Source organism: Bactrocera tryoni, unplaced genomic scaffold, assembly GCF_016617805.1.
Source record: "Bactrocera tryoni isolate S06 unplaced genomic scaffold, CSIRO_BtryS06_freeze2 scaffold_963, whole genome shotgun sequence".
Taxonomy (NCBI): domain Eukaryota; kingdom Metazoa; phylum Arthropoda; class Insecta; order Diptera; family Tephritidae; genus Bactrocera; species Bactrocera tryoni.
The window spans coordinates 466,276-481,927 of record NW_024396614.1 but is presented as its reverse complement, the minus strand read 5'-3'; the positions used below and the strand labels follow the sequence as shown (position 1 = coordinate 481,927).

The 15,652-nt window shown below is 35.0% G+C and overlaps 1 pseudogene; it reads right to left on the bottom strand.

Annotated features, from left to right (window-relative positions):
• Positions 1-12,480: 12,480 nt before the first annotated feature.
• On the bottom strand, positions 12,481-13,420 carry LOC120782138 (annotated as a pseudogene).
• Positions 13,421-15,652: the final 2,232 nt, after the last annotated feature.

The window sequence follows — 15,652 nt, the reverse complement described above, 5'->3', positions numbered from 1 at the left end:
ACAAAATGATGGGCGATATAATCGCGCTTCTCAGACTCTTCTGGCATAATTGTTCTCTAAACTGCCAGTGGTCGCCACTCATTTAGAAGGAGAAGGCTCTGACAGTCATATGCGCGCAGTAGGCAAGCGGCAGTAAACTATTACCAGAATCTCCATCACCGTTAACCAACGACTAGGAGCTGTTAAGACAAATTGTGATAATTAAATCAAAGAATTTTAATATTTTACTTTTTCGTTTTATTTGTATTATTTGCATTGGCCGTTTTGGTACTGCTACTCATATTTGACGTTTTTGTAATTTTCACTATCCTCGTTGTTTACGCTATCACTCTCGTCATTTTGGCGCGCATTAATTGCATTTTGTTTTGCTCAAAAGCAATTATGCTCCCCGATTTTATTGTTGGAATCACGGGGAATGGAGTTGGAGGATGGAGTCATGTGTAGAAGTTCACACAAGTAAGAAAAATTTTCTGATCGGCATTCACTTGGGAGTGGCCAGAAATGATTCTTTTACATATGGCTCAAGCAGCTCACGACTTCCGATCTTTGACCAAGTATCCTCTGGGCAGCCTAAGAACATCCGTTCGAAGGCGAGCTGTAGTCAGAAGGCGAAACATCCCCTACATTGGGTTGTGCGCTGGGTTTGGGATCCGTCACGTAAAAAACACCCCCAATGAAAATTAACAATCAGCATCGGATGAGAGACCCCCATTTTGATGACGACCATGGCAAACGAAAAAAGGAATACGATTTAAGGGCATGCACCTGAAATATCCGGTTATTTAAATGGGAAGGCGCCGCTGTCCAGCTGGTTGATGTCCTCGTTAGATTGAAGGCTGACTTCACCGCCGGCCAAGAAATGTGATGGCCGGACATGGACTGAGACGAGTAGGTCCTTGTGATATCTACTACAGTGGCCATATAAAGGAGGGCAAGGTTGGTGCGGTATTTGTAGTGGGAGTGAGACTCCGTCGCCAAGTACTGTCATTCACCCCGGTGGATGAACGTCTAGCCACAATCCGCATCAAAGCGAAATTCTTCAAAATATCGCTGATTTGCGCCCACGCCCGACAGAAGAGAAGGACGATGTGACCAAATATGCCTTCTATGAGCGCTTGGAGCGAACCTATGAGAACTGTCTAGACGTGCGTACGCTCCGAGATCCTAACATCGACTCGGACCACTATCCTGTTGCAGCCAAAGTTCGCACCCGCCTCTAGCAGCAAAAAACGCACGTCAACAAATACAACAGTCCGCCGAACGATTTTCTACTAGGTCTGCACTCCTGCTATCTGAGAGCACTCGTCATCAACTCGATATAAGGGAACAGTGGGACGGCATTTCAAACTCCTTACGTACAGCCGCTACAGAAAGCATTGGTTTTCGGAAAATGCAAAAGAACAGCTGGTACGACGAGGAGCGCCGTGTCGCAGCGGAGAGAAAACAGGCTGCCTACCTCGCAACGTTACGATCGAACACAACACGTGCGGGATGGGATAGATACCGAGAGTTGAAGAGGGAAGCGAGACGCATTTGCAGACAGAAGAAGAAAGAGGCCGAAATGCGTGAGTACGAAGAGCTTGATAAGCTGGCCGACAGGGGTAATGCTCGAAAATTCTACGAAAAAATGCGGCCGCTTACAGAAGGTTTCAAGACCGGAGCATACTCTTGTAGAACCCCCAAAGGTGATCTAGTCTCCGATGCCCAAAGCATACTTAAATTGTGGAGGGAACACAACGCCAGGAGAAGGCGAACCCGATTCCCCAATCGAACGCCAATACCGTGGGATAAGCCTCCTCAACATCGCGTAGAAGGTTCTATCGAGCGTATTGTGTGAAAGATTAAAGCCCACTGTCTACAAACTGATTGGACCTTATCAGTGTGGCTTGGAAAATGCCCGTGAAAGGAGAATTGACACACAACACCTGTTCTTCGATTTTAAAGCTGCTTTCGACAGCACGAAAAGGAGCTGCCTTAATGCCGAACATAGTTCTGCTTTCTCAAAACTGGACAAGGAAGCAAAGCAAATGTGATTGACAGTGAACAAGGGCAAGACGAAATCATCAAGCAAACAGTCGTCGCACTCGCGACTTGGCTCTCACGTCACTGCTGACAGTCATAACTTCCAAGTTGTAAATAATTTCGTCTATGTTGGAACCAGTGTAAACACCACCAACAATGTTAGCCTGGAAATCCAACGCAAGATAACTCTTGCCAACAGGTGCTACTTCGGACTGAGTAGGCAACTGAGAAAGTCTGAGGAATGTTCTTTCTCGACGAACAAAACCAAACTCTGTAAGTCACTTATAATTCCAGTCCTGTTATATGGTGCAGAAGCTTGGACGATGACACCAACCGATGAGTCGACGTTGCGACTTTTCGAGAGAAAAGTTCTTTGAAAGATTTATGGTCCTTTGCGCGTTGGCCACGGCGAATATCGCATTCGATGGAGCGATGAGCTGTATGAGTTATACGACGCCATTGACATGGCTCAGCGAAGTAAGTGGAGAAGGACTTGGAATATCCAATAGGCGCCACGTAGCGAAAAGAAGAAACGACTGGCGCACTGTTGTTAACTCGGCTATAATCGCGTAAGCGGTGTCTACGGCAGTAAAGACGAAGAATTTTGGGGAAATTTATATGAGTCATTGCTTGTGACGTTAATAATACGCCGCAAAGTATGTCTCGTTACACGACTATTTTAAGCTATTTGCCATTGCTGCAATATTTAACTCGTTGTTTGGCGAGTTACTTTTATTGTAGTTGTAGCTGTAACAATTATGCCCATTTGTCTAAATCCATTGAGTGTAATATACGGTAAAGGGCCTGTTTCGTTCAATGAATTTGTTAGTTTTAAGGTTTCATTTTCGAATTTCCCACAAATGATACATGAATAAAAGGAATATAACAATTAGTGGCGCATTTTGCTCTGTGTAATTTTTATAATTGCATAAATATATTATAAATTTACAAATTTCTGCAATATTTTGTATTATTTTACACATAAAATTCTTTACAATAATTACATACTATTAGGTTGATCAAAAAGAAACGGGTGATTCTTTCAAACATTTTTTTGAGTTTTAGTTTTTTTACCATCCCAAGACGTCGTATACGATCATGTATGGTTGATTGTGGTATATTTAACTTCTCTCCAATCTCACGCTCAGTTACATGACGATCCGATTCGATTAAAGCCTTGATGACGTCATCATCAACTGCACTTGGCCGACCTGAACGGAATTTGACAAACCAACTTTGACACTGTGTTTCTTTTAAGGCTTTGTCACCATACACATCACGTAACTTTTTAGCAACCTTAGCTACATTTTTTCCTTTACAGAAATAATAAAGTAAATATGACGAAAATGCTCCTTTGTGGGCTCCATTTTAAAATTGCCGCCAAACAAACAAATATAAATAAAATTACGCGCGAGTTATGTGTACACTATCATCCCAACCAGACACCACACAACAAAATACTATAAATTGGACAAAATAAAAGATTAAAGAAAAACAAGTAAACATTACAAAAAATATAAGATAACAAGTAGAGATAAAGAACATAATGCAAATGTATACAAACATGTTTTGGTCCTTATGTTTGACTATAATGATAACCCAAACATTATCGGGTAAACCACAGTCATGTTTGTTTTGCATTCAATAGAAAATAAGATTACATTTTTACAAATATTTTTGTATTCATAATGCAAATGCATACAAACATGTTTTTGGTCCTTATGTTTGACTATAATGATAACCTAAACATTATCGGGTAAACCTCCACAGTCATGTTTGTTTGCATTCAATTAGAAAAATAAGATTACATTTTACAAATATTGTATTTTCATAAGAAAAATAAACAAAACAAAGAAATAGATTAAGAAAATTGTAATCACTTTAGTAGTTATATAAGCAGAACATAACTTGAAACATCAGAGAATAAAATATAATGTCATAGAAACAACATCATTGGCATTTTTATTCCTCCGCTCGAACAAACCTAAAACTGGCGCAGTCGGTAAAAACAAACTGCAAAGTTGAGCGATACTAAAAACTGAAGTTTTTAAGTTTCGTAAGCTTTAGCAACAGGAAGCAAAATCTTAAGATTAGCTCCCATTTTAAAAAGATCTCTTATATATACAAATATATAAGTCGGTCGGCACAGATAGCCAAGTTTAAGAAATTTAAGTTTCTACACAAGTTATCTGGAACGTCGGAGAGCGACTCCGAGGACTACAATTTGTGAAGGCGAAGAATAGCTTCATTCCGCCCATCAACATTACCAGGAAGAGTGGGATTAAAGATTAATGCCCCACACACAGAAGACGCAGAAAGAGCGAGGAGTGCACCATATAAAGCAACAACAACAAGTTCATTTGTAATAAAAGAGGATACATCAGCAATGAATCCAGGGCGAGCAGCAACCACTTCAGATGACAGGATCGCAAATTTTAAAGGAAGCTTCAAGAATCATGGACTTTGACGGCAGAGATTTATCATCATTCATCAGGGAAGTTGACATGATCCTTCCTTTATTCAACCCCAACCCATCAATGTTGGAATTTGTAACGCAGCGACACGTCAAAACAAAAATTAAAGGAGAAGCAGCAAGTGTCATCCGGCCTTTGGGACCTACACCAACATGGCAGCAAATGAGAAGAAGAAAGAACTCATAAAATTTTGGAGTAAAGTCGTACCACACCCTTTACAATCAGGCGATTATTACTACGAAACTATAACGTAAGTCAATATTTCCAAAATTTAAAAGATATTTTAGATAAACTAAATTTAAAACATGAATTCGATAGGATAAAGCCTATAGAATTTTCCCCAATTAACAACGAAAGTTTAATTCTAAAAACATTTTTAAATCAGGATACACCCCAACTTAAGCAGTGTAATGTGATTAGTAGAAATATAAGCACCATTAGAGAGGCTTTTAAAGCGTTCTTCAAGAGACAGGTTTGCTAATACAATTTGATAAAAGACAAAACAATTATAAAAGAAATAATTATAGAAATTTTTCAAATAGAAATTCTTTTGTCTCACAATTTTGTAATTTCAATAATAACCAGTATATGCAAAATTCCAATAATTTTCAATTTGGACAAAATCAGCCGAGAGAATTTCGTAACAATTCTAACCAAAATGACAATTATCAACAATTTAGCTTTGGACAAAGTAGGCAAAATAATTCACAACAATCTAGAAGATATAATTCAGTCAAAGGAGACAAAACCCCCGAACCGATGAAATAGATCACGTTCAAGAACAAGCAAATTTTCGGTTGCCAGCCCAAAACAATCGTTACCGATAATAGAAGTGACCATAAAAAATTCCAAAATTAAATGTCTTATTGACACAGGGGGTCTACAACATCATTATTGAAATATAATGTGTTAAAAGATTATGAATGCATTGAGCTTGATAAACCAATACACTTTAGCACCATTAAGGAAAATTTTTCCCTAAATAAAGAGTTAGTCACCCCAACCCCAAACGAATTCAATGAAAAAAGTTATATACATTGGATACTAACCAACATACAAAATAAAAACTTTGATGCAATAATAGGACAAAATATTTTAAAACCTTTTAAAGCAATAACTAACTTAGAAAAGGAGTATGTAGAAATAAACAGCAATAAAATTAAATTTATAAACTCATTACCCTTACAATTGCAAGAATGATATTAATATACTTACAGAATGTAAAGAGAATTTGCTAGATATTTTATCAAATAGTGACATGAATGAAGAAAGAAAAGCAAAAATTAGAATACATTCTAAAAGCAAATAGCGAGTTTATTTTTTCAAGAAGGTAAAAACCTTTCTCATACTCATGAAATTCAGCATGAAATAGTTACAAAAACAAGTAGACCAACTTATAATAAAATTTATAGATATCCCCAAATTCATGAAGAAATTATTAGACAGATGAACGAGATGTTGCATAGGTATAATTAAAGAAAGTAATTCCCAATACAACTCGCCTCTTTGGATTATTTACCGAAAAAGCAAGACAATTCAATGAAGAAAAAATGGAGAATAGTTATTGACTACAGGAAGCTAAACGAAGTCACTATAGATGACAAATTTCCAATACCCCATATAGAAACAATACTCAGCAAACTTGGAAGAGCTCAGTATTTTACAACATTAGATCTTGCAAAAGGCTTTCATCAAGTATTAATAAAAAGAAGAAGATAGACCAAAAACAGCTTCTCTACACCCCAAGGACACTTTGAATTTATAAGAGTGCCGTTCGGACTAAAAGAATGCAACAGTAACTTTCCAACGTTTAATGAATTCAGTTCTTAGGAATATATCAACAAGATATGTGTAGTTTATTTAGACGACATCTTAATTTTTAGTTCAAGTATTGAAGAACATACCCAAAATATCACCAAAATATTTTCAGCATTAAGAAAACATAATTTAAAGATTCAGGTAGATAAATGCAAATTTTTCGCGAAAACAACTGAATTTCTAGGTCACACTTTAACAACAGAAGGGATACAACCAAATTTAAGCAAAATCGAAAACATACAAAAACTAAAGTTGCCTACTACATCAAAGCAAATTAAATCATTCCTAGGTATAACAGGTTATTATAGAAAATTTGTAAGAGATTACGCTAAAGTAGCACATGGTTTAACAAAATATTTAAAAAAGGATATTAAAATAAACACTCGCGATCCTCAGTACATATCATCCTTTGAAAAACTTAAAAATCTATTAGTAAGCCCACCAATATTGAAATATCAGACTTTAACAAAAATTTGGCATTTCAACTGATGCAGAAATGACTTTGCAATTGGCGCAGTATTAACCCAGGACAGTCATCCTATAAGCTATGCTAGTCAGAACACTTAACAAACACGAAAGAAGTTATTCCACTGCAGAAAAAGAACTACTAGCTATTGTCTGGGCAGTGACATGTATAGACCATACATTTATGGCAGAGCATTCGATCTCTTAACCGATCACCAACCACTTAAGTGGCTCCAAATAAAAAACAAGGGAAAAGACATTAACCCAAGATTGCAAAGATGGTTAATTAAACTAGGTGAATACAATATTAATATAAATTACGTGAAAGGAAAGGAAAATAACGTAGCCGATTTTCTAAGTAGAATAGATAGTAACACAGGCGAGATTCATTCATTGGAAGAAGACAACATAAGCACAAATGCTACAATCCACTCTCAAGAAGGGAGGAACTAAATGATCATTTTCCAATTTTACACACTATTGTAAATCGCTTCAATACACAAATCATTTTAACAAACAAGAAAATTATGGAATCTGAAGAACTAGGCAACACGAAGAAAATTTTTATTAGCGCAGAAGATATAAAAAATAATAATTTCATAGATCTTTATCGTAAGCACATAAATAGTGGAAAAGTAGGTATTTTCTTATTTAACCGATAATCAGTACAATATAGTTCAGCAAAGCTTATTCAAATATTTAATAGACATGTAAAGTTTTTTAGATGTGAATTCCATGCTAAAGATATGAAAAATGAAGAACAAGTTTATAAACAAATTGCTCAATATCATAAAAATGAAACAGGCCATGCAGGTATTAACGAAAATTATGAAAAATTGAAAAAACTAATATACTGGAAAAATTTGAAAGTTTTGATTCAAAAATATATAAATAATTGCGACGTTTGCAATAGAGCAAAATATGATAGAAAACCTTTAAAACCAAAATTTCAATTAACAGTGAAAACACCATCAGATATAAATGAAATAGTTCACGCGGATATATACATAAATAAAAATGTTACTTCCTTACTTTTATAGACAAATTTGCGAAATTTGCTATGGCATTTCAGCTAGAAGATAGAAACAGTATAACTATTATAGAAAAGCTTAGATTATTCTTTTCTATCAAAGGTAGACCCAGAATGTTAATATTAGATAATGAATTCAACTCAATTAACATAAAAGATTTTTTTAGGAAAGAAGAAATAGAAGTTCATTTTACAAAACCAAACAGTCATACTGGGAATTCAGATATCGAAAGATTTCATAATACTCTATCCGAAAGAATTAGAGTCCTAGAAATTGAAAAACCAAGCCTTTCGACAGCGGAAAAAGTATTTCAAAGCATAGAATGGTATAACAAATCTTATCATTCTACAATTAAAGCCACACCTCTTGAGGTTATAAATGGAAAAACTGATAAGAATTTGATTAAAGACACTATTCAGAAGACTAAAGAAAAATGCATAGGAAAACTAAATAGAAATAGAGAAGAGTTTAATAACACTCAAAAAGAAGGTTACGTAAAAAATTATAAAGCAGTTCGGCACAAATACGAACCAAGGTATAGAAAATTACCATTAGATAATATTCACCCGACAAATATTAAACGTCCAAACAAATTTTTAGGTCAAATACATCTTCAAAAAATAACATTGATGATAGCAATTGTAATAATTAGCAATGCAGCCAAACTGGAAGTACATGAAATACCGCGCTACCGACAATGGATACGCAGAAATTATCACCAACACTAAACAGATTGTTACATCATCTGACCTCGTAAATTCACATAATTGACCCTCGCGAAATTCTTTACATACTAAATAATATAACAAAAATCTCGCAAACATATTCACATTTACATTACTACACCCTATCTAATGAAATTGAAATCTTGAGAGGTAAAATCAAAACATTAATCCCAAGAAAAGAAGTTAGTAGAAAAAAGAGAGGGTTAATTAACGGTATAGGTTCCAAGGTTCTGTACATAAATTTCTATTTGGAACGATGGATGATGGAGATAGAATAGATATTGAAAATCACCTTAAGAAAGTAGATGAAAATTTACATAATTCAATTACAGCTCTCGACCACCAAATAAAAATTAATAATTTCTTTTCGAACACGTTTACAAAATTAAAACAAATTATTGAAGACGAAAGAAATAATTCTTTAGTGTATCAAGAGAGAACAGACAAAATATTGATTCTTCATTGAACAAACAATAAAGATAAACATTCTCAAAGACTTGACAGTAAGCCAGATTCCAGGAAAACATTATTTCAGCAAAAAATGGTATTTTTCCTTAAACATTTTAACAAATGAAGAAATTTATAATTACAACATAGACCTCAACAAACTTCAATATATAAAATTATGCGCCTTGAATATAAAAAGAAAATTTGTTAATGTTCGTAGTCAAAATCCCAAAAGAATTTCAATCACAGTACAATTAAAAACTATTATTCCTATACCAAACACAGGCTGGTAAAGAAATAACAGCAGAAATCGAAAATGTTTTTGAATACAAAAATGTCACTTATAAATTTCGAAGAAGCTAAAACACTCAATGAACTACAAATTTCTAAACATTGCATCTACTTATTAAATTGTGAACTTATCAAAAATAGCATTACAGAAATTTTACAAATTGATGAAGAAACTATTTTAATAAAAAATGCAAATGGCATAGAACTAAACCAGAACTGCGACAACAGAAAAATTAAGTTGAAAAACACTACATTGATTCATTATAATAACTGCACTATTAAGACCCTATATAAAACATTCTCAAATACTAAAATTTCATACAATCAGAGATTCTATTATCCAAACTATGATACTCACAATTTCACTAACAAAATTACAATTAACGACCTTGTATTTAAAAACGAAGAAAATTTAAAAGAAATTAATGAATTAAAATATCACAAAAATATCTCTCATATTGGAATATCAATTTTAAGTATTATTGTGATTATAATAATAATTTTAATATCTTGTAAAATTAAAAAACTGAAAAACAATACTATTCAAACTCAGGAGAGTTTTCCATTAAGGGAGGGAGGAGTTATGTGTACACTATCATCCCAACCAGACACCACACAACAAAATACTATAAATTGGACAAAATAAAAGATTAAAGAAAAACAAGTAAACATTACAAAAATATAAAGATAACAAGTAGAGATAAAGAACATAATGCAAAATGTATACAAACATGTTTTGGTCACTTATGTTTGACTATAATGATAACTTAAACATTATCAGGGTAAACCCCACAGTCATGTTTGTTTGCATTCAATAGAAAATAAGATTACATTTTACAAATATTGTATTCATAATGCAAATACGCATACAAACATGTTTTGGTCCTTATGTTTGACTATAATGATAACCCAAACATTATCGGGTAAACCCCACAGTCATGTTTGTTTGCATTCAATAGAAAATAAGATTACATTTTACAAATATTGTATTTCATAAGAAAATAAACAAAACAAAAGAAATAGATTAAGAAAATTGTAATCACTTTAGTAGTTATATAAGCAGAACATAACTTGAAACATCAGAGAATAAAATATAATGTCATAGAAACAACATCATTGGCATTTTTATTCCTCCGCTCGAACAAACCTAAAACTCGCGCTTTTTTTCTAAGGCAAGGTAAAAGTGCCAGCTGATATTTGACAAAAGCAAAAATGCAGTAACAGAGTCATAAGCCGTTCAAAAAATTGTCAACGCCGTTTGTATGCAAAATCACCGGTTTCTTTTCGGTCAACCCAATATTTATGTATATTACTATCAGTTATGCAATAGTTAAATTCAATACATTATTAGTTATATAATAATTGCTTCTATTAAGAATTCATTTGAAATTTTTAAAATTTTTTTAAATGTTAAAATTAATAAACGCCAACTCTTTTCTGCCATTTTGAATAATAAGTGAGCCTTGTCATCACAAGTCAGACGAGAATTTTCTGAATTAAGTTTCTAGATGGGCTAAATGACTTGTATTACACATTTTTATGATAGATGTTTGTTTTTTAAATTATTAATAATAAATTTGAACTGAATAATGTCACTGTTCTACAGTGGCTTTGTTGCTTTTGCTATGAAATCTATCGTAAAAATGCAGCTCATGCAAGAACTGAGACCGCTCAACTTTCCCAAGTGACATCGCTTTTCTCTATGGGCTCTTGAAAAGTATCAAGAAGATCCGGTGTTTTTGATCCAAATTTTGATCAGCGATGAGGCCCATTTCTGGCTCAATAGATATGTAAACAAGCCAACTTGCCACGTTTAAGTCAAAGAACAACCTGAAGAGATTAAAGATCTGCCATTTTATCCATATAAAACAATAGCTTGTGGTTGTTTCTGTGTCCGTGGAATCAACGGATCATATTTCTTCATATATGATGCCGGTGAAAACGTAGCCGTCAATGGCGACCGTTATCGCGGCATGATAACCGACTATTTCATACCTGTAATTGAAGCTGATGGTCTCAGCAAGATTTGGTTTCAACAATGGGTACGTAAAAAAGCAAATTTGCCGCATTTGGGATGAAGAGCAACCTGAAAAGATGCAAGAGCTGTCATATCATGCAGGGTAAAAACAGTTTGGTGTGGTTCGATGGAATCATCGGTTCATATTTATGCAAAATCTAGCCGGTGAAGACGTAACCGTCTATGGTGACCTTTATCGCGCCATGATAATCGACTATTTGATGCCGGAAATTGAAGCTTGTGATCTTGGCAACATTTGGTTTTAACAAGGCGGCGCCACTTCCCACACATCGCTTTAATCAATGAATTTATTGAGAGAACACTTCGGTGAGCAGATAATTTCACGTTTTCGGCCTGTCGATTGGCCACCAAAATCGTGTGATATCACACCGTAAGACTTTCCTGGGGAGATATGTAAAGTCTAAAGTCCATGCGGACAATCCCGCTTCGACTCAGGCCTTGGAGTAAAACATTACGCGTGTCATTCGCCAGTTACCAATCGATATGCTCCAATAAGTCATCGAAAACTTTACTTTCAAAAACTAAATGCCAAAGAATGTTATTTCGAACGATAATAAACAAATCCAATTCAATTTGAAGGTTCTGTGTTTTTACCTTGAAAAATTAGGGAACCTCGAAATCAGACTTTATTATGACAGTCCCGATTCCACGCGAGCCGAACCCCGCGATTTGACCTAATTAATCACTTAAATGAAATTAATATAGCCTAGTTAAAAATATGTAACAACAATGATCAGATAAAAGGGCATTCGTCAAAAAGGGTGAGAAAAAAGATTGCAAAAATGTGCAGTTAAAAGGAGTAATTGTCGCCAATTGGTTATTCAAAAACTGTGAATACGAATGTACCATATAAATGGAGAAATGGAAATAAGAGTGTTATATAAATTCCTTCATGGAGTAGTATAAGCAGAAAAGCAGTAATAAAATGGCCAGTAGTATGCAGAAACATTAACGAAACTTCTGTTTTCAGATACAGCTATGCAAAGTTATGTTTAACAAGCAAGGAGGGGCAAAGTTCGGGTATGATTATTATATTGCGAATAAAATTTCACATTAGATTTATTCATTAAAAAAATCTGTTATCTTTTTCTGCTGCTTTTTCCTTTCTAATATTTAGCTGAAATACTACTTTCTCCCTTAAGCGTCTAAGTACACTCATGTCGCTTTGATCAACCATTGCATCTCCAGCCCATTGCAATGCCTTGTTAAAGATTTCAACTGCCTCACTTGCTTCAATTTTCTTTATGGGGTCTTCGGCAATACAATCATCATCGTCACTTTCTTCAATTTCATGGATTTCGGTGATTTCATGGATTTCGGTGGTATCATCAACACAAGGGTCATCGTTCCACTCTCGAATCATTGGCAATGTAAACTCAACCTTAAATAGAAAAAAGTAATAATGATATCAAAGTGAGTCGTAAAACTTCTACCTGAGGACTCAAGTCCTGAAGGAGATCAACTGACATTCGCATTAAAGAGTTTATTTCTGCACTCCATTTGTCTTTCAGGATATTTAATGGAATGTTATATTCAGGGTCCTCCTCGTTTCCCATTAAACGTAAAATGTTTTTCCAACAATTGGCAAGAGTTTCTGTGCTGACCCGATCCCACGCGACAGATAAAAGGGTAACAGCATCTTTCAACGTTACATTTTTCATTGATTCAAGCAAATCTAAGTTTTTTGCTGCTATTGAAGCCAACAAACTGTTTCTGTAATATAACTTCGTTATTTTAATCGCATTTTGATCCATAGGTTGGATAAGAGGGGTGACATTTGGCGGCATAAACATGTCAATTATATTTCCATCTTCAGTTTTTAATTCTGCTTCACTTGGATGAGAGGGAGCGTTGTCAATAAGTAATAGTGCCTTTATTGGTAAGTTCTTCCGCTTTAGAAACAATCTTACCTGGCCAAAAGCAAGAATTTATAATAATTATTAATTAAGCGAAAAAATTGTTTACCTGTGGCACAAAAGATTGATGGAACCAATGTTTAAAAATGGCAGACGTCATCCAGGCTGATTTCGAGTTCTTATAATCCGTAGGGCAACTAAAGTGTTTAAAGCTGCGTGGATTTTTTGCCTTACCAATTACTAAAAGTTTAAGTTTATGTGCACCCGATGCATTTGCGCAACAGAGAAATGTTATACGCTGCTTCTCCGTCTTTGTTCCTGGAGCAGTTTTTTCATGCGATGATACATACTAGGTCTTATCTGCCAAAAGCTTCCAGAATAAACCAGATTCGTCAGCATTATACAATTGGTCATTACATAACTCCATTTCCTCAATTTTTATACTCTCGCAACAATGTTGCTAAGGAGAGTATTATAGGTTTGTTCACATAACAGTTGTTTGTAAGTCCTAAAACTAGAAGAGTCACATATAGGGTTATGTATACCAAGGTGATCAGGGCGACGAGTAGAGTCGAAATCCGGATGTCTGTCTGTCCGTCCGTCCGTCCGTCCGTCTGTCCGTCCGTCTGTCCGTCCGTCTGTCCGTCTGTCCGTCCGTGCAAGCTGTAACTTGAGTAAAAATTGAGATATCATGATGAAACTTGGTACACGTATTCCTTTGCTCCATAAGAAGGTTAAGTTCGAAGATGGGCAAAATCGGCCCACTGCCACGCCCACAAAATGGCGGAAACCGAAAACCTATAAAGTGTCATAACTAAGCCATAAATAAAGATATTAAAGTGAAATTTGGCACAAAGGAGCGCATTAGGCAGGGGGGCATATTTGGACGCAATTTTTTTTTGGAAAAGTGGCGTGGCCCCGCCCCCTACTAAGTTTTTGTTGTACGTATCTCGGAAACTACTATAGCTATGTCAACCAAACTCTACAGAGTCGTTTTCTTCAGGCATTTCCATATACAGTTCAAAAATGGAAGAAATCGGATAATAACCACGCCCACCTCCCATACAAAGGTTATGTTGAAAATCACTAAAAGTGCGTTAACGGACTAACAAAAAACGTCAGAAACACTAAATTTTACGGAAGAAATTGCAGAAGGAAGCTGCACCCAGGCTTTTTTTAAAAATTGAAAATGGGCGTGGCCTCGCCCACTTATGGACCAAAAACCATATCTCAGGAACTACTATACCGATTTCAATGAAATTCGGTACATAATATTTTCTTAACACCCTGATGACATGTACGAAATATGGGTGAAATCGGTTCACAATCACGCCTTCTTCCAATATAACGCTATTTTGAATTCCATCGAATGCCTTCTCTGTGTAATATTAGTACATTAGGAACCAATGATGATAGTGGAATAAAACTTTACAAAAATACGGTATTTGAAAAATATGTAAATGACGTATAATGAAATCTCGATTATCACTTTATAATGCGAGAGTATAAAATGTTCCGTGACACCCGAACTTAGCCCTTCCTTACTTGTTTGTTTTAGTTTCAGTTTAAATGGATCAACCAATTGAGGCTGCGAAGAGAGTTTTTCTCCAGATACTTTAAGCAATCTAACTCCGTATCTTTTCTTAAATCTCTGGAGCCATCCGTCACTAGCATTGAATCCGGTCGCGTTTTCTTTAAGTAGGAAATGCAATTCCTTAGCCTTTACTTTTAGCATTAATCCGCTTACAGGACAATTCCTTTCGCGCATCCGAATGAACCAAAGGTATAGACTTTTTTCCATAGCTGGAAGCTCTGACGATTTTAAAGTTTTTCTTTTTCCCGGTCCTTGGTATGTATTATTCACGCATTTTAAAATGGCTTCTTTTTTCTTTTTAATACTGCATATTGTTGACTTAGCGACATTATATTTTTTTGCTAAGTTAGTCACACTTGTTCCTTTTTTCAGACTGTCTAAAATGTCTGCTTTTTCTTTTAATTGCAAACACTTCGATTTTTTAGAACTCATTTCTATTGATTGATCACTCCGCGAAAGAAAAAACCTTCAACTGAAGTAAGTCGTTGTCATATGGTAAAAATTTGCGCAAATTTTTCAATATTAGGGGATTCCTCGATCTTAAAAAATAAAATTTAATGTATTCAGTGTTGTCTGTATGTTAATAAAAAGTGTAGTGAACAAAAATTTTGTTCACGTTACTGAGCTTTCTAAGTATGTATGCTCACGTTACAGAGTAGTCAATGTAAAAAAAAGCGTGTTCACGTTAGCCGGTGTTCACGTTAGACGGTGTTCACGTTACCGCGAGTGCACTGTATATGTATTTGTGGAGGCTCGGAAAACTTCTTGAATATCCAAATGCATCTTATATAGTTTAATTCAATATATGCCTCTAGTTTAAATTTTGATTGTCAACCTCTAAGTAAAGTGGCTTTTCTGGTTGCAAAGATAAAACGATTAACTTGAGTTCAA